At 46.4% G+C, this 20,028-nt stretch overlaps 1 long non-coding RNA gene across 1 annotated transcript in view; it reads right to left on the bottom strand.

Annotated features, from left to right (window-relative positions):
• Window positions 1-369: 369 nt before the first annotated feature.
• Window positions 370-20,028, bottom strand: part of LOC121451647 — a 28,181-nt gene continuing 8,522 nt past the window's right edge. The window contains exons 2-4 of the long non-coding RNA XR_005974747.1: window positions 15,111-15,193; window positions 1,028-1,172; window positions 370-749 (exon numbers count right to left, since the gene is read on the bottom strand). This is a non-coding gene — a long non-coding RNA (uncharacterized LOC121451647). The remainder of the gene's footprint in view (window positions 750-1,027; window positions 1,173-15,110; window positions 15,194-20,028) is intronic.

Genomic DNA, 20,028 nt, shown 5'->3' with positions numbered 1-20,028 from the left:
TTATAAGTCAGGAGGAGAATAAATAACCACCACAACTAAGAATTCTACTTAGTTTCAGAAATTACCCCCAGTCTCACAGCTTCACTTGTCTAATTCCTGAGAAATACGTATTTCAATATGCAGGCACATGACATTTCTTATGCTAGGAATGTATCCTGACCAAAAAAATAAAAATAAAATCTGACAGATTTGGAATAAAATTCTGACAGATTTAGAACAATTATATGGATTAATAATATATATGGAATAATATGTATGCGTATGCATATTATATTTTATATATGTCATTATAGCATGGTTTCAAAGATAATGAAATTTCATACCGTCGAATTCAAGTTATACATTTATTATTTTCTTCAAATGCTAATAAGTAAACAGAGACTAATAGAGTTGAAAAGAAATGGAAGTAAGCCCAGAAAACAGAGGCACACAGGCAACAGCTCGGGCTGCTTTGGTTGGTCCTGGGGCAAACAGGTAGACTTGCTACAGACAGGTCCTGGGGAGTCTCACTCCACCTTAGGAGAGGGCCACCCTGTAGCTAGCAAATTGGGAAGGGGGACTGGGGAAAGTGCTTGGCAGAGATGGTTGGCGAGCAGGAAAAGGCTGGAGAAAAGAGACTGCAAATGCCAGTGGAGAATGAGAGCAATGAAGATACAAGAGATGTGTCAGCCTGATGGAAGGCTGATCCGCCACCTTCTGTCTTTCCAGTTCATCCTTTAGGATGGCAAAATGTGTTTGTCAACAACCACCTGAAACGGAGAAGCAACAGGAAAGTCCACAGAAGGCACGAAACTATTTACAAAACAGACCAAAAGCAACCCCTCTTGGGCCGGTTGGTAGTTTCACCTTCCTGCTGGACAATGAAGTAGTGCAAAGTTATTGAGAAGACACGGGGCTTTCCACGGGAGAACAATAGCATCTGTACCCAGGGAAGCTGTGGAGGTGTTATTTCAGAGAAGTAGCCCTCAGCAGATTTCCCTTGCCCTTCAACTCTCTCCACATTCCCAGCTTTTGTTTACGTTCCTACCTGAGCCACAGTGTTCAAGGCCAGTCGGAACTTCCTGAGTGGCGGTCTCATCCCAGACTGGGTAAAGAGGTCTTTGCTGATGATAACTGGCCTGGAAACCGCAAGTCGTTCGAGGATCTTCAAACAGGTTAATAGGCCCCTGCCTCTGTGACCAGTGAAAATAAAAGGGCATGTATTAGGAGAGAATAGTTCTCGATAGTTCAATCCTACTCTAAAAATGACTGCACGCCATCCAGTTACATGTATGCAGAAACGATCTGTCCATCAAAAGCAGACACTCATTCCCACATATTTTGCCTTCCACTCACAGGGAATGAGAGGAACTACTGATTTAGATTATGACTTCATTCATTTCCACCCATACCTTCACACACCTGAGCACCAGCTTTTACAACGTTCAAAAGCCTTCACAGTGAACAGCAGGGCAGGATATTGACCTGGAAGACTTACGCATTCTGGGCTTTTTCTATCTATAGTATCTCCCTCTATAAAAACATCACAAAAGAATGTCCTTATGAGACGACTCCGTGTCATAGAATAGGTGATAAATAAATGCCACAGGAAAGAGAAAAGAATGAATCTCTACCATAAAAACCCATTTCATTTGTTATTAATTGGTAAGGGTAGGTATTGATTATATCAGTTGCTAGCTAAGAATAGTCTATTTCCTGCACTATTTGGAGATTTATGCAACCTCCTTGCTAGCTTTATTAAATTCACACAATATATACTGTGAGAAAACCAAACACGCTATGCAGAAAACCACACTTCACGGTATTTAAAAGTCTCTCCCTTGAAGTCAGATGAATTCTGGTAGATAAAAATTCAAGCACAGGCTGTACTACTTACTCATGGTGTGCAGATCTGGCCCTTCATCTAAACCTTATAAAGTAGGAAAGTTGAGGGGCTGGGGAGATGACTCAGTGGTTAAGTAAGTTGTTCTTCTAGAGGACCTGCATTCAATTCCCAGCACCCTCATGGCCCCTCACAACCACCTGCAATTCCAGTTCCAGGGGATCCAATGTCCTCTTCTGGTCTCTTTGGGTACTTAGCACACATGTGGTACACTGACATACATGTAAGCCAGCACCCACATACATACAATAAAAATTAAATGTTAAAAATATATAAGAAAATTACATATAAAGCAAAATTAAATGTAAAATTTATTGAATAAAATTATGTACTTATGAAATGTATGCAATGAGTACTCTATGTAAAGTTTTGTCATCAGTACAAGGTGGGTGTTATCTTAACCAAAGAGTCAGCTGGGCCTGGTGGCGCATGCCTATAGCACCAGGAGACCCCTACAGCATACAGGAGACGCCTATAGCATACAGGAGACGCCTATAGCATACAGGAGATGCCTATAGCATACAGGAGATGTCTATAGCATACAGGAGACGCCTATAGCATACAGGAGATGCCTATAGCATACAGGAGATGCCTATAGCATACAGGAGACGCCTATAGCACTAGCTATACAGGAGACTGGAGCAGGAGAAGAGCAAGTTCAAGATCTGCCTGAGCTCTAGGAGGCCGAAACAGAATCACAGCAAGTTTGAAGGCTGCCTGGCTATGTAGAAAGTTCAAGGAAATTAAAGAGATGTGTCACAAAATAAAATTTTTAAATTAAAATGAGGTTTTCCGTAAAAAAAAACAAACAAAAAAAGATAATCTGTTTTTATTCTGAAAAAGAAACTGTGAGATTCACAAGATCATACCAATGTCCAAGTCAAACTGGACAGGGGAAATTCTACAAGGCTGCAACCCTACACAGAGAACTGTAGGTGACTGAGGAAAATTGGGAGCAGGAGAGGTGGTCCTCCCCAAGGAAGAGCACACAAATTAGTTATCCAGTGCTTGAAAACACATATACAGGCAACATTAATGTACTGAGCAGGTTATATTTAGAAATATATATGTGTGTGTATAAATACACATATACGAAAATGCACATACAAGTAACATGGCAATACTGAACAGGTTATATTTAGGAATATATATGCATAAACATATATTTATATATGCATGAAATAATTAGAAAAAAAAGCCATGAATCTGAAGGAGAGCAAGGAGGAATATATGGGGCATGTAGGAGGACTTAGAGGGAGGAAAAGGAAGAGGGAAATCACACACACAAAAAAATAAAATCAATAAAATTAATAAAAAAAAGAAAGAAACTGGAGGAGTTAAAGAAGCTTCAAAGAATAAAGGCACTTGCTGCCAAGCCTAACAACTTTAATTCAATCCCCAGGACCCAGGGAGCAGGCAGAATCTATTCCAGAATGTCCTCTTCTTCCCTCCATATTCTTGCCGTGAGAATATGGGCACCCAGCACACCACACACATACAGTAAGCAAATGTTTTTAAAAACAAACCATGGGGTTTAGGAGATGGTTCAGTGCTAAAGCTCTGGCTCTGCACACGTGGCAACAAGAGTTTGGAACCTCATAGCCCACATCAAAAGCTATCGGATAGGCCACTTGTGATCCCAGAACTCCATGAGTAGAGAGACATGGGGTCCTCCTGGAAGCTGGCTAGTCAAACGAGGTGAATTGGTGAGCCAAATCAGAGAGAGAGACTGCCTCAATAAACAAAGTGGAGAATAATAGAGAAAGCTGCCCAAGCCCAATCTCTGCCATCCACACACATGCATGCACCAACATGCAGAGAACATACACACGTGCACGCACCAATGCCCAGGAGAACATACACAATACACACACCAACACACAGAACATACACACATGCATGCACCAACATGAAAGAGAACATACACACATGTGTGCACCAACACCCAGGAGAACATACACACGTGCACACACCAACACGTAGAACATACACACGTGCACACACCAACACGTAGAACATACACACGTGCATGCACCAACATGTAGGAGAACATACACACATGTGTGCACCAACACCCAGGAGAACATACACACGTGCACACACCAACACGTAGAACATACACACGTGCATGCACCAACATGAAAGAGAACATACACACGTGTGCACCAACACAGAGGAGAACATACACACGTGCACACACCAACACGTAGAACATACACATGTGCATGCACCAACATGTAGGAGAACATACACAGGTGTACACACACCCCACCTACATACACAGGCAACCAAAACAGAAAAAAAAGAAAAAAAAAACCCTGTTTTTCAGACACGTTCTCTCTGTGACTGCCTGCCATCAAGCCGAGGACTCTGTTTTTCAGAGCGAGAGGTAGGGGTCTGCCACTAACCGCAAGCACCTCTGCTGGCACACGCTTCTGAGAAGCCTGTCACACAGTTCTGTATTCTAAACACCTGCCTGTTATTAGACATTTCACGAATCTACTTGCTAGCCATTTCATAGAGTAGAAGAATGACCTTATTACTCAACGGAACCACATCAACAGCTTCCATTCATTACGAAACTGTCCCAGTCAAGGAGAAAGAAGCAGGGTATTAGTGGGTCCGAAATCTGGGTGGTGCAGCCCTATCTCATTGTCTAAAGGGAACCACCTCAACTAAGTTGCCGCACGGAAAGGCTCATCACCTGCGCCCTCCTTTCTTGGTTGTCAATGGAGAAGCCTCGGTGAGATGTCTGCGCAACACGACCCATCTCTGCCACAGTCTGAAGAGAAGCATCTGGCAGTTTCTCACTTGCTCATCCCCAAAGGTTGCTGAAAGGAACTGATGTGCACCACACACCTGCCAGCGACAGCTGGCATGCTACACATCCTATGAGGGTGGCCACTTTGGATCCCCACCACCACCCTGTAAAGCTAGCACCCTTATCTCCATCTTACAGAAGAGCAAACTGTCACTTGGAGGAGGAAAGCAGATTGGCATAGGCCGCTCTTGCTTATAAAATGATGGAGACCGAAATCTAACCCTGGTCTGGTTGGTTTCCAGCTGCCTCTTCTTCTACATATACAACACGAAGCTGTGTGGCTCAAAACTGATTGTTAGAAGCCAGCCATGGTGACACTTATTTGTACTCTTCATATTTGGGAGGCTGAGGCAGGAGAATGACTAGTTTTAGCCCAGCCTATGCTACAGAGCAAGACTCTGCCTCGGTAAAGCTAATTCCATAATCTATGTGTCTATTCCATAGTAAGTGCTTGATGAATTATGCCAAGGTGATGTCACAGAACTAATATGTCAGGTACACTTAGGCTATGCCAAGTATTATGTGGACTGCTGAAAGTATAACAGGACTGTGAGATGAACCACACCCTTAGGAGCTGCTGCCTAATGGTTTTCTCCTAGATTGAAACATTCCATTCTTCAGGGAAGCTTCTAAAGCAAGAAGGTTAAACTACTCAAATTAGTTTCAGGGGGTCCCTGAAACTGACCAGATTCCCGAGGCCCCTTCCTGACACAGTAATCAATTAAAGCTGCGAGAACTTTTCTGAGAAGCAAAGTTGAGTTGCAAAGAAGACTCTGAGACCAGACCAGCTGCCTGGAAGAAGTAGAAACCAGCCAAACTCTCTGGAAGAGCAACTGAGTCACTTGGAAGGCATGCTCCAACCTCCTTAGCTGCTTGCAGGATTTGGAGCATGCTCGAGGTGCTCAGATTCTGTGAGCTGTCATGCCTGCTGGGGTGGGCCTTGGTGATGCAGCTGCCTTTGAGTCATTTCTGCTTCTATAAGTAACCCCTCACCCATACTCCTGTAAGTAACCCCAATGACACTCATTGGTTCACCAAGATGGACTTTGGTGGTATCCGTACTCTCCTCCGTCATGAGATGTCTATCTAGTGTGAGTAGAAGAGGGCTTTGTCCCCCCAGGTCAAGCATTGTCACTCAACAGGAGCACACAGAAAAACAAACAGGAAGTTCTAGTGAGAGGGTGTGGCAACACTAAGGACCCTTTGTAGGGCAAAGGGAAAGTAGCAGAGAAGAATTTCTAGAGAAAGCGGACTAAGAAGAGAACCATGGATTGATGGCGCTGAACAGTCAAGCAATCAAAGAGTGAAGAAGATGGCAGGCCTACAGTTCAAGACAGACCACAACTTCAGAAGGAGGAATAAAAAGAGGCTTGGGCGGGTCAGAGAAAGCTGGAGACTGTTAGTTGGTGGGAGCAAACCTTGGAGAAAAACATGATCTTGGGCGTCCTGCAATGGGGTAAGCATGGATGATTAGAGCCGAGCTAGAAGTAAGCCATGCACACCAGAAGGAGGATGTGTATGTGACTTATTAACTCAGCACACTCTAGACAGATTCACTTGATGGTGCTACGTAGGATGGATTGGGCAGTAGAATAAGAAGAAGAGGTTACACGGTCATTAAGGATCCTGTCAAGCTACACAGTGAGCTGAGGCAAGAACACAAATCTGTGTTCTTGACCCAGACATCATTTTATTTTTGAATTCTTTAAACTAAATGTTTATTTCCATAATTCACTTTTACCTCAATCATGGTTTTTTAAATTATATTTAAAATAGTCTTCAGATTAATTGCTGACTTCGAGTACCCACCCCACCTGAAGCCTCATTAATCTTGCCTAATCCAGTTATGAAGAAAGACTTACATGTGTGCCACCACAAAGGCGAAGGTGGAAACAGCCATATGGTATGCTGAAAAAAGAATCAGCATGATTTTTTTTTTTTGAATGAGGCAATGAAAGAAAAAAAGAAAAAGAAATCTAAGATACACCGAGGGCTTGCTCTGGTCCATTGAAAACACTGAGCTGTGTGGCATATGTAAGGAGGGTGGAAGACAGTGTCACTTTGGGTCCTGTTCAGGTAGAGGAATGGCAGAGCAACTTGGTAGAGAAGTTTCTTCAGACAGGAAAGAATGAAGCTAGAGCTGATTGCATAAAGAGCATGGTTTGAGCACAGATGCAAGGAAATCGGCAGGTGAAGCAAAGGGAAGATGATAAAAGACAGTTCTTGTGGCTGTTGCTTTGCTTGTCACTGTACAAAAATGCCTGGCAGACATGACTCAAGGGAAGAAAGGTTTACTCGACCTCAAAAGTCCACAAAACCTCAGTCCACCATGCCAGGGAAGACCAAGTCAAGCCTCTCGGTCCGTGTCATGGTAGTGTGCTGTGGTAACTTGTTCCACAGCAGCAGACCAAGAAGAACCAGGCTGGAACAGGGATGTTTCAGGGCCACGCCTCGTGACCTCTTGTGTCATTCAGGCCCCACCTCCTGAAGGTGCAATGGCTTTCAAAATCATAACACAAGCTGGGGAGCCAAGCCTCTAAAATACGAATCTGTGGGGGGATAGTTCAGATCTACAGGTCTGTAACGACAGGAGAAATAAGGGTATAAACACAAAGTCAATGGTATAGAAGGAAAAACAGTGTCTGCAGATGTGTTGGCCAGCAGCAGAGCTTCAAGCACCTGGTGGTAACTAAGTATCCACTAAGAAAGAGTGGGAACCATGTAGCCAACAAATAACAGCCCCTTGAAGTTTCCACCATGCTTTCCCTCTCTCTCTTTACTGTGTGAAGAACAATTCAGCAAACATCACTGAATGAAAAGCATTATGGGAGAGCATCCAGGAACCTGCAACCCAAACATCTCTCCTACCTAATTCTGAGAGGCAGGAGACCAAAGACACAGCTTTGCCACTGTTGTGCTCAAAGAATGGGCTAAATGTCCTAGCCGTTTCCTCAGTGGACCGCGTCCCCTCTTCTAATGGGGAAAGGCTATCTTGTCTGTGCCATCCCTCTGCTACTCTGACCACGCATCAGGGTCAGGTCTGGCAACTTTGCAGCTACTGTTCCTTCTGGACTGCAGGCAGCTGTGTCTCCAGAGCCACCATTTCCCCTCCCCTTCTAGTCTTGCTACATCCCAAAGCCATTCTAGTTGTTCATAGTCCCATAAGTCCCCCCAAATTAAAAGAGGGACTCAGGGAATATTTTTATACTATCAAATCACAAACATCTGGAGTCAGTGTATCTGTGATAGTGTGTGATCTCTTTTCCCGGCACCTCTCCAGCTTCAGCCAAGCAGCCTTCAGGTTGCAGGTGTTTGTCTATTAACTCCCTCCTCCCTCTCCTTTCCTTACATCTGTATAGAAACACTGCCTGTCCTTCGGTTGACAACTGAGGCCCATGGTTTAGCCTCAAGCCATAAACATAGAAGGCACACACACACACACACACACACACACACACACACACACCACTTCAAGTTGTTTTTCAATCCAGAATTAGAGTGGAGTCAGCACTGGGCAGGATGGACTTTGTGATTTGTCATCTAGGATAACTGTATCATGTTCTGGGAATGTCACAGACACCCATACCCTCTACCAGGAACACAGAGGCCTATAACGCAGGAAGCTCGTGTGTAAGTCCTGTTCCACTGCCACAGAGCTCCGTAACCTCTGGCCTGTCACTTGACCTCCCTAAGCTTTTGCTTCCGGAGGAGGATAGCTTGCCAATCTGCAAGTTCCTTGCCAACTCAAACTCTCCATTTTGCTGACCTGAACACATTCCTGCTCCTGACCTTGTAACTGACCTTGTAACTTCATCAGATCAACAGCTCCATGCAACAAGAGGAGAAAGCCTATTGGGCCAAAAGTTGCCAGAGTCAGAATGTGAGTTCACTACAGTGTCCCTGTCACGTTCACATCGTGTCCTCATGCTTCCCAAAGTCAAGTTCAGTGTTTTCCTCCCAGATGACCTACTATTCCGAAGAGAAGAGAAAATGAAGCTTAGGCAGTTCTGGAGGCTGAGCAGCTACCGGGCTCTCATGTGGTGTAGATTATAAAACACTGCCTTGCATCAGCACAGACTTCTACTAGATTCTGAGGTCTCTCAGCCTTGGGAGATGCAGCGTGAAGCAGCATTTCCTTACCCTGACTGACAAGCATGTCAGCTAGAACTCTTCTGGCAATGCTAAGGATGAATTCCGACCAGGCTGTGTTTGGCCTCAGAAGGGCACAGGGACAAGAGCTGATTCTTGGGCACACTTGTCCTACTGAGAGGTGGGAAGGGAGGTATAGCCAAAGTCTTCTGAGCTCTCCTGAGTGTGACTGTGAAGGAGGAGGGACAAGAGGGTGGCATGGCCACCAGGAGAGGCAGGAACATACAAAATAGCAAAGTCCCAAGGGGCAATTTTAATTTTAGACTCAAGGCCAGGAAATTCTTTTTAAAACAATGAGGGTGACAGGCTTGGGCCCTGGGGAAAGGGCAGGCTTGACCCTCTGCAGGCTTCTGAGAAAGAAAAAGAAGCAGGAGGGAGGGCCCAGGAAGACAGTGTCTAGTGTGCCCTTCACATGGCTTTAGGCTTCAATGAAGGCCCCTTCGTGCCAGCCAACAACACACGGGCCTCTCCACTCACATCAGACTCTCACTGAGACCCAGCCAAGGGGCATGGATGGCCTGGAACATGAAAAGGCCCTAAGAGACTGAAGATATTACTGTCTTGTTGAGGAGTCTGAAGTAAGATGAAAGTCATTTGCTCCGTTTTGAACTACTGGAATCTCTAAGTCGCCACTCACTCAGCCAGAATCCCTTAAACCTGTTCTCACACCCTGATGGGATGACAGTTGCAGGTACCCCATGATGTAATTCACGTGGTAATGCTGACATGGAGCCTTGGGGTAGAATGCAGATTTGCAGTTTTCTCAGCAGTCTGTATAGTGGAGTTCTGAGCCCTTCCTAGATAAGGGGAGGTCAGCTTTTCATAAGCAAGGTATGTGGATACAAGAATGAAAGTTGGTTTTAAGTTTTCATATACTGCCAAGTTATCTTTTTGAAAAATGAGTAGAGCACACGTCTTAAATAACAGCACTCAGGAGGTGAAGGCCAGTTTGAGGCCAGTCTGGTCTACTAAGTGAGTTCCAGACCCTGCCTCAAAAAATGAATACAGTAGCAAGGACTTCCTATGGTTGAATGTGTTCCCCCAAACCTATTTCTGAGACTCATTCACCAATGTCATAACGTGAAAAGGAGGTGACAGTCGTGGGGGGGGGGGGGCACCTCACTGAGGGTGAAAGAGCCCTTGTAAAAGGGCTCCAGAAAGTAGTTCAGTCCCTCCCAGCCCTCGGCCATGTGGGAACAGAGCATTAGTCCCTTTAGAAGGCGCAGCAATGAGGCGCCATCTTGGAAGGAGAGCCTGAGACAACACAAGACCCAGAACCTATCAATGCCTTGATCTTGAATCGTCTTAACTTCCAGAACTGTAGCAGTAACTCTATCTTTATAAATTTCCTGGTCTCATAAATTTAGTGATAAAAACAAAAACAGATTTAAAAAGAGGTATGTGTCGTATCTTTGCTTTGTGGCATTAAAAAGTTAGGCAATTCAGTTAACCATGCAGGGTCTTTATTTTCTGATGTTGTACCATCCAGTGTGTGTCCTGACTCTGAAATTATCTAGTTTACACTGACTGATTCTAATAGTTAAAAAAAAAAAGCCCTGTTCTCTAAGATGCTAGAAAGGTAGGGGAATGGATAAATACATACATAAACATATACATATATATGCACTCTATTATACTTCCATAATTTCACCATAGAGCCATCATCACCCCCAAAAAACAAGAAAAAGGGAAAACATTTTATGGTTTCTATTGTGATTCTGACTTTCTTTCCAGTGTTCGCACTTTCTTAAATCACTAACTCCAATGCTGCGAGACTCCCACAGAGCTGGGGTGATACCTAGAATGGCTTCACAGCAGCAAGCATGGTGGCTACACAAACAGCCTGGAGACATGATTATTCCATGAACACACTCAAAACTGGACTCCCTAAGCAAGAGTGGCGGGCAGGCTATCCACAGCCAAAACCACCACTAAGAACAGAATTGCTGCCCAAGGACGCCCAATTAAACTCAGCTACTCTAGATAAGAGAAGCAGGTCTGGTTACCCAATGGGGCTGTAAACCACCAACCTATGACAAGAGAATTTTGATCTGGTGGCAAGAGGGCTCTTTCTCATTCAGGGGAGCATGAAGCAAGATTTCCCAACACGAATGTCACCACCTGTACCCTAGTGATTCCATCTTGTTCGGACAACACCCTTGTAGAGACACCCCCGTAAAAATCGTCTCTATTCCTCCCCACTCCAAGAATCTTCTTAACACAACTTAAGAACCCAGAACAGAAGGGACATGGGGAAATGGTAGGAAAATGGAATTAATTGAGCTCATGTTCGTGGAGGCATTGGCTAAGAGAGTCCCCAGAGAAGCAGCACTGTGACCTTCATGGTAGGTTATAGTCACCCGTTCTGTAGGCAAGACTGGTGTGGTTTAGAGCATTAACAGTTTGCTGACCATCACTGCTTAAGGACTAACCTACAAGGCCGTTCTGCCTCCAGTGCTCGAGTACTTTCTGCAGCAATCATGGGCGAGGCTGTTCTCATTTGGTCTATTTTCTAAAACCATGCAAGAGTTTAAGCGCTGTGAGGGTAAGTGCTAGCGTGGACCCACTGAAGTTGCCTGGACAACAAAGGCCCAGCTCTCCTCTCACAGACAGTAGGAGCAGATTCCTGCTGAGAATCTGCTGAGCTCCAGCAACTTCCCACCTTCACTCTCTCATGCTCATCCACCCTTTTCACGCATGCTCACGCCTAAGGTAACTCCCTCATCTTTGTACTACAGCAGAAGGGTCTTCAGTAGAGACCGTCCCGTATTCTGTGACTTATCTGATCCTAGAATAGAACCTAATGAATGTCTTTGGTTGTTGGTGCTTATGTGTTTGTTTACAAGTTACACAGTCTCAAGAATTGTGTTTTAGCAGAAAAAAAAGGAATATAATCCAGGGGCATTCCACAGCTGCCTGCTCTGGGATCACAAATTCCACCTAATACCTGCTATAAATAAGGCAAGAGGAAAGAGGAAATTGGGTTCCCCTTCTGCTAGTCAGAGTATCTAAAGACAGAAGCAAGGAGGGGTTTGTGTGTGTGTGTAAGAGGGAGAGAAAGAGAGAGAAGAGTGTGTGGATGTGTGTGTGCGTGTGTGTGAGAGAGAGTGTGAGTGTGTGGTGTGTGATGGAGAGAGAAAGAGAGAGGTGTGTGTGCATGTGGGGGGGATCTGTTAATAAATCAATCACAATGGGAAGAAAAATAGAATATACAAATGAGGCCAGACTGGATGCCAGAGACATGTAATTCCAGTGATACAACAGGGTGAGACTGGATGATCACAAGTTCAAGGTCTGCCTAGGCTACAGAGAATTTAAGAGCCATATGGGAAAATTAAGTAGATCCTGTGTGAGACTTTTTTTTTAATTAAAAAGAGGACTGACTGAAGGTGTATCCCTGTGAAGAAGGATAATTCCCTAACATGCTTGAAGCTCAGGCTCAATCGTCAGAAATAGGTATTGCTTTACTCTACATAACACAACAGCTGTCAGACAAAGGCAAGAAGGCTTACAAAACTAAGATACATTTTAAAGTAAGTGTGATGTGCATGGAGGCGCGTGTGCAGGCACATGTAGAGGTACATGTGGAGGGGCATATAGAGGCACAGTGGAGGAGGAGGCATGTGTGGAGGAGGAGGCATGTGTGGAGGAGGAGGCATGTGTGGAGGAGGCATGTGTGGAGGAGGCATGTGTGGAGGAGGCATGTGTGGAGGAGGCATGTGTGGAGGAGGAGGAGGCATGTGTGGAGGAGGAGGCATGTGTGGAGGAGGCATGTGTGGAGGAGGAGGCATGTGTGGAGGAGGAGGCATGTGTGGAGGAAGAGGCATGTGTGAAGGAGGCATGTGTGGAGGAGGCATGTGTGGAGGAGGCATGTGTGGAGGAGGCATGTGTGGAGGAGGCATGTGTGAAGGAGGCATGTGTGGAGGAGGCATGTGTGGAGGAGGAGGAGGCATGTGTGGAGGAGGAGGCATGTGTGGAGGAGGAGGCATGTGTGGAGGAGGAGGCATGTGTGGAGGAGGAGGCATGTGTGAAGGAGGCATGTGTGAAGGAGGCATGTGTGGAGGAGGAGGCATGTGTGAAGGAGGCATGTGTGAAGGAGGCATGTGTGGAGGAGGAGGCATGTGTGGAGGAGGAGGCATGTGTGAAGGAGGCATGTGTGAAGGAGGCATGTGTGGAGGAGGAGGCATGTGTGGAGGAGGAGGCATGTGTGAAGGAGGCATGTGTGGAGGAGGAGGCATGTGTGGAGGAGGAGGCATGTGTGGAGGAGGAGGCATGTGTGAAGGAGGCATGTGTGGAGGAGGAGGCATGTGTGGAGGAGGCATGTGTGGAGGAGGAGGCATGTGTGGAGGAGGAGGCATGTGTGAAGGAGGCATGTGTAGAGGAGGCATGTGTGGAGGAGGAGGCATGTGTGGAGGAGGCATTTGTGAAGGAGGCATGTGTGGAGGAGGCATGTGTGGAGGAGGAGGCATGTGTGGAGGAGGAGGCATGTGTGGAGGAGGAGGCATGTGTGGAGGAGGAGGCATGTGTGGAGGAGGCATGTGTGGAGGAGGAGGCATGTGTGGAGGAGGCATGTGTGGAGGAGGAGGCATGTGTGGAGGCAATAGAACAGCGTTATGGAGTCAGTTTTTCTACCATCTTTATGTGGGTTCTGGAAACCTAACTCTACCCCCTGAGCCATCTCGCCAGCCTAGCATTCACTGATATGATACATTTACAAATTTGTATTTTTACAATTTTGTAGGACCATTTCTGAGATTGTTTTTATTTGAAAAATAAAGACATCATATTTATATTTAAAAATAAAGTATGGCTGAATTACGTTGTAACAGTAGAGACTTTTCCACATGGTCACTCCACCCTCAAACAAACAGAGATGTCTCCTAAAGATAGAGTCTTACCAAAAAAATTCTAAATGTTGATTTCACCTAACCTCTTGGGCACCAGTACATTCCATGTGGTACAGTACAGAGGATGCCCATTCTTGGCCCTGGGCATTTTGCTATGTGTCTCCAAACCTGCAGCTCCAAGAAGAGTTGAGCGGGCAGTTATTACCTCTGCTTTCTGTGCTCAGGGTGCTTCCTAGTAGCCTGGCCACATGATCACCAAATAAGGTCAGTAATTCCTGACAGCCTCCTCCACACATCCTCCTTTTCAGGAAGATGGTCACAATCGAGGTCATGTTTAGTTAAAACTCTAACTGTTTAGCTCCCTCATGGTTGCCCTTCTCCAGGTAGGCCAGCAGGGTGGCATGCGATGAAGGATGACGCATGAGAGGACTAACAAACCAGCACTGGAGGAACTTCCAGAGCCCACGAGGGCTAGCCAGAATAGCATAACAGGAAAGAGCACTTCCTCCGTCAGATGAAAGGGTCCCGCACACCACCCATGTAAGTACCTGGAAGCTGAACCTCTCCCACACAAAAGCCAGACAACTTCCAAAAGCGTTGTTTCTTTACCTCCTGGCTGTGACATCACATCCTTCTTTACAGTTTCCTCCAAGGAGCTGACCTAACAAGCCAGAAAACTCAGGCCCTGCTTTTGACAGACTGGCCCTGAGGCAGAGAACATCAATGGGCCGTTACTTGAGAGCTACAGAGCTTTGACAACCATGACTGGGATTGCTTCAAGTAAGCGTCTAGAACAGCAAGGGTCCAGAGAATACTAATGTGACTTCTAGCTCAAAATTTGAGACTCGGCTACCTGGTCATCTTTCAGAACTAGAAAATACTACTTATTTGTCTATTGAGACAGCTGTTAAGTGCAACCCCCTGGAATAGAGACATTGTCTTGGTATTCAAAGCAATGGTTTACAAGCAAACCAGAGCAGCTTCAAGCAGTCTGGGCATATAGGATGATCCACCCTCAAATGTGAGGACCAGCATCTTCGACTGAAGGACACCTGACTTAAGAGCTTCCTGTCTTTGCTGTGAAGCTGTTGGAGTACTGTGGGAACTTAGCTACATCCCTGGCCTCTCCTGTTGACAGGAGCACGTCCCAAAACTGGGCGGTGCAGCATGGGTCTAGGCATCATGCGATATCTCCTTAGGAGGAGTCGCGTCCACTGAAGCTACCGCCACCAGATCCTGGAGTCCTGAATTTCTCCTTTATATTCGTGTAAAACGTAGAGAACCTCACATTACAACTCCCCCAAGAGGTCCAGAGTTAAATCCCTGGCTTCTCCGAGTCTCCAAGGGTGGGAAGAAATGTGTAGAGACTGGGCAGGTCAGGGAAGGAGGCGGGGAAGAGCTCATCACTCACCAGCATTGCAGGACGTGGGGTGGAGAAGGTGGTGGGGCTGCCCCCGGCAGAATCCACATAGTAGCTCATTATGTGCTCCACACCTGTGCAGAAGAAAAGATTGACTGGGCCTCTGGCTGTAAACGGGCACAGGGACATTAACCCCCGCAAGGCATCCAAATCTTAGACCCCGGCATCTCCCCCAGGAGCCAACTTGTTAGCTTCTTTGTGAGGCTGAAAAGTCAACAGGATGCAGAAAGGTAGGAAACCTAACCCAGGGAAGGACAGGGTGGGACAGACCCTAGCCGCAGCCAGCCAGCGTGGGTCACAGACCTTGTCTGTGTGCTGCAGAAAGTGACAGGGTTTTTTAAAAAAAAAGATCCCTTTGACTGGATTTCTGGACAGGGACCAAGTCTTGTGTGTCTTTTAAAATAAGATCTCCATGAATGTTTCACATGTCCCCAACTCCACCCAGATCTGGCACACTGCAGGAATTCCATATGAAGTAAATAAATTATTGATAGAAGCCTTTACAGAGGCTGCATTAGGGAACGGAAAAGGAAAATGCTTCCACAAGGAGCCTCCAGCCCCAGGCACAGAGACAGGCAGAAGCTCGTAAAACAGGCTGGACAAATTTATTTGATATCAAGAGAAGGGCTAGAAAAATCATTCTGGCTGAGAGCTATTATCTGTATCGGAGGCCTGAATGAGAAGAATGTTCTGGAATGTTCTAATTTAGAGGGATTTTTCCAATGAGCTGCCGGTCACCAAGAAAATCACTGATACATCAAACATTTCTGTTGAGTTGAGTGCTCTCCAGAGTGCAAAAGTTCAGACACTTTCATAAATTCAATACTACACATGAAAATGTGCCTCTCTTGAATGATTGAGAAGATTACATTCCGAGGCCTATCGTTCAGAGGCCAAATTCCTATTGTTGGGAAGTGACATTTCATCCTAGCTGCTCTCCAGTTCCTGTCTGCCCTTGCCCCTTCATTCCTGTGTATGCTCAAATCAATCAACCTATTTCAAGAAAACACAGAAAGTTCAGAGGTGGGTTTTATGTTCAATCACAATTCCAATTCACTCTCTTAATAGTGCCTAATAGTCAACGGCATACCCACTTTCACAGAAATTGTAGTCTGGACTTGACAATATGCAATTCTGCTCGCCAAGGACTTGACCAACTGAGCCACAGCATCCGTTGGGTGAAAAATTTGAGTTTATAAGGCAGAACTTATCCTAGAGCTGTGGGGTTTTGCTTTGAAGTAATGTACCTTAATGAGATGTCTTTCCTCCTCTTCCTTCCCATCCCTAGGCCCCAGCAATGCCTGGGGCAAGTGAAAGAGCTAGTCCTGTGGTCATAAAAGCCTGAGATCTCTCCATGACCCCCAGCAGCTGCAGCCCTCCTGAGAGCAGTCCCTGCACTGGCACAAGAGAGCCAACTCTGTTAGTGCAGGTGTGGGTTTGCCAGCCCTGAGGCTCTCAGCACAGGAACGGTCTCCCCACTTCACATCTGTCTTGTGGTGGCATAAGTTGGGGGAATGAATCCCTCTGGCCTGCCCATCAATGTCTGAGGAGGTGTGAGAGCTGCCCCTACGGTCATAAGAGTGGGAGAACTAGCCCTGACCCCCCAACCAGCTGCACCACTTAGAAGAACAGGCCCTACACCTCACCAGGGCCACAGAAGAGAGCCAGCCCTGTCCGAGCAGGTGTGGGTGAGTCAGCCCTGAAGTTGTGAACATGGGAGAGCTGTCCCCACTTCTCATCTGGCTGACCGACCCTACAGCTGCCCAGGCCTGGACCTAGTGTGATGGTTTGGCCCGCCCCATCCTCCCCCTCATCTGTGATCTGCTGGAGCAGATGACCTGCGGACCCAATGCTGCAGGATCTCCAAAACATAGGGCAACAACAGGATATTCAGGAAGGGGGGTCTAGCGAGGGCCCAGCATTGAGAAGGTAGTAGAAGCCAGAGGCCTCCAACCAGACCACTGACTCTGCAATGAACACCTGGGAGTAAAGATACAAGGACAAAGGGGTTCCCGGCGTGACTCACTGTATCACACCACAGTTTCCATGACAAGATTTTTTTTAAAGTTTTTTTCCCTTTTTAATTTTTATTTCCTTTTTTTCTCTTAATTTTTTTTTTATTTGGGGAGTATGCAGTGGCAGAGAACGAATGCGAAAGGCGGGGAAATGAATGGGAACAAGGCGCATGATGTAAAAGACACAGGAAAAACAAGCTAACTGATGAATTTAAAAAGATGGCCTACCTCCTCAAAACACAGGATAATCCAAATAACATTAGCCAAAAACAAACAAACAAACAAAAATCAGTCTGTTAAAAACCAGGTAAGTAAGAGTTCTAGGTCACTAGGTTTCATCCTTGTTTCCGCTGCCGCTGATGGACCCGGGAAGAACTCCTCAGAAGAGACACTGAATGACTGAAAAAGATCCAGGATGGCCGGTCCAAAAACACTGTTTTTACCTGTCTGTCACCTCTGGCCCATTCAGTGCTCTTCCTAAAATTAGTGAGCAGCTCCATGTCTCAGACTGAAAATTTGATACAGACAACATGGATCCTCATGGGTCTGTCCCAACCTGGTGTGGGATGATAGTATCCAGATACCTGACGGTCCCTCCCTCGCTGAAGCATTCCCTCTTGCTAGTTTTTGGTTTTGTTTTCATCTGAAAATTAACTTTAAAGCTCTTAACAAAGCACCTTCAAAACATACAGATCTCTACAAGGATGAGACCCAAAAGCTGCATTGACTATGCCACACTGCAAATGGCTTATCACGATGAAAGTCCCTGAAGAAAAGCCGGCCAGCCCTTCAGGGTCCTGCAGGATGACCTGTACCTTTGTACTGGAAATATCCAGGCAAGAGGGAATGCTACTTCACGGGAGCCATTCGACCTTCTGGTGTCCCTGCAGGCCTGTCCTCCCTCTCCTAGCTCCACAGCGGGCTCTATTAGGAATCTATTTATTCCTTCAATAGTTACGCTACGCCTCCTATGAAGCAATGTGCTGGGCCCTTGAGACACACTAGTAAACAAATACAGATTCCTGACCTCCTGGCCCCTGGCTTCTAACAGGGAGCAGAGGGCTGAGAAAGGCAGAGTCTGGAGCCTGTGGCTTCAGAAGTGGAGAAGACAAATTCACATGTAACTCTATCATAGTGTGATCGCTACTTTACCAAAAAATATGGAAAATATAAGCAGTGGTTGGTTCTGCCGGGCACATGGAATAGGGAGTCATGGACGACCACAGAGGGAGATGCCACTGTGCGGTCCTGTGAATCACTTAGACTCCCTCAGCAGCAACGGACCGCCACCCTTTTGAATGCCCAGTTTACTTCCATATTCACAAGAGAAAGAACTTTGCGAACTGGCAGCCCTGTGCCAGAGCCCAGCTCCAAGACAACAAGAGTTTCTGTCTGCCAGCCAGACAGCACTCCCCTTCATAGCAACACTGGACGGAGGGAGGGAGGGAACCTCTGGCCGAACATCTGCTGCATTCTATGCTGGACCATCCTCTCCACAGCATGAATGACACTTCCCTTGGGGAAAAGCCCTTTGCCCAGGGAGGAAACTAGAAAGAAGGAGTTGCCAGGGATCTCAAGGGCTCTCATCGCAGGAAATAACTCTGAGACAGAAAGCGATTGCTGCTTTATTATTTTTTTGGAGAAAGAAAAAAAGAACCTGCCCCTTTTCCAGCTTGTAGATTGTGACACAGAACAGCTGCTGGAGACCTAACCCTTTCTGAAGATCCAAAAGGGGTGTGTGTGTGTGTGTGTGTGTGTGTGTGTGTGTGTGTGTGTGGTGTGTGTATCCGTGGGTGTGTGAGTTCTTTCCCCCCCCTTGGCTTTTTGGCCAACAGGAACTCCCTCCCACATGACAACTTCTTGAACATCAACCGGACTTGAACATTTTGTCTTGGTTTTGCACGTGTGTATTACCTAAATAGAAAACAACTGTGTGATTTTAAGCCTTACTGTGCAGCTGAGAAGCAGCCCTGAACCCTGTCTCGGTGCAGGGATGATGGGAACGTATGGTAACAGTGGGCCATGCACAGCTAAACTCATTTTTCCTCAACAGAACTAGCTAGCATTGGCAAATCAGCAGAACGGGTGCTTCCAAAAGGAGACTACTAAGCCATTCTCCCAACCTTCCACCCCCCACAGAGCCCTGCTGTAGCCTCCAAAGCCTTCCACTGCATACCTCAGTTTCTCCCTCCGCTGTACTTCTTTGGTCGCCATGTTTCTGGAAATGCCCTCTGTCCTCCGGTTCCTCCAGAACTGTGAGTCCCACATCTCCTAAGGCCTCCAGGCCTGTGTCAGACCCTGTGCCCCCACCCCTCACTCAGCCACTCTTCACCCCAGCAGGAGCGAGCTACTCCCTTCCGACAGTCGCCAGCGTATTATCTTCCTATTGTCTGCACTTATCGCTCGGCTCTCCCAACCTCCCAACATCTGTTTCTATTTATCTCCCCCTCCCCTTCCCCCCCCCTCCATCCTGAACCGGTTGAAGGTAGGCACTATGCCTTTTTTTTTTTTCACTTTGCATGACAGAAACTCAAATGTTTTTAAATCCGTGACTGAGTGGGTGGCAGGGCCGGTGGGTGGGTAAACAATTCTCTGCCTAAGAATGAAAGAGATGGGTCAGATGGGATTGCACCTGTTTTATAAATTGGAGGCTCTGCATAGACCAGGTCTGGATAAAAACCACCTGAAATGAGTGTGCCCCGTGTCCATCTCTAAGCAAAACCTGTTTCGCTCTGGTCACATCACTATTTCAAGTCACCTTATGGAAGAAACCTGTTCCCAGGGTCCTATGCAAGCAACCGCACCTCTGCACTTAGCCTTTCTTCCCTCTCAGACTCTACCTCACTAGAATTCAAGCTCCCCAGAGCAGAACTTAATCTCTCCCTGGGTTTCTG

Source organism: Microtus oregoni, unplaced genomic scaffold, assembly GCF_018167655.1.
Source record: "Microtus oregoni isolate MIOR12 unplaced genomic scaffold, Mior012 000008F_ref0000371, whole genome shotgun sequence".
NCBI lineage: Eukaryota > Metazoa > Chordata > Mammalia > Rodentia > Cricetidae > Microtus > Microtus oregoni.
This window is presented reverse-complemented; position numbering and strand designations above follow the sequence as displayed.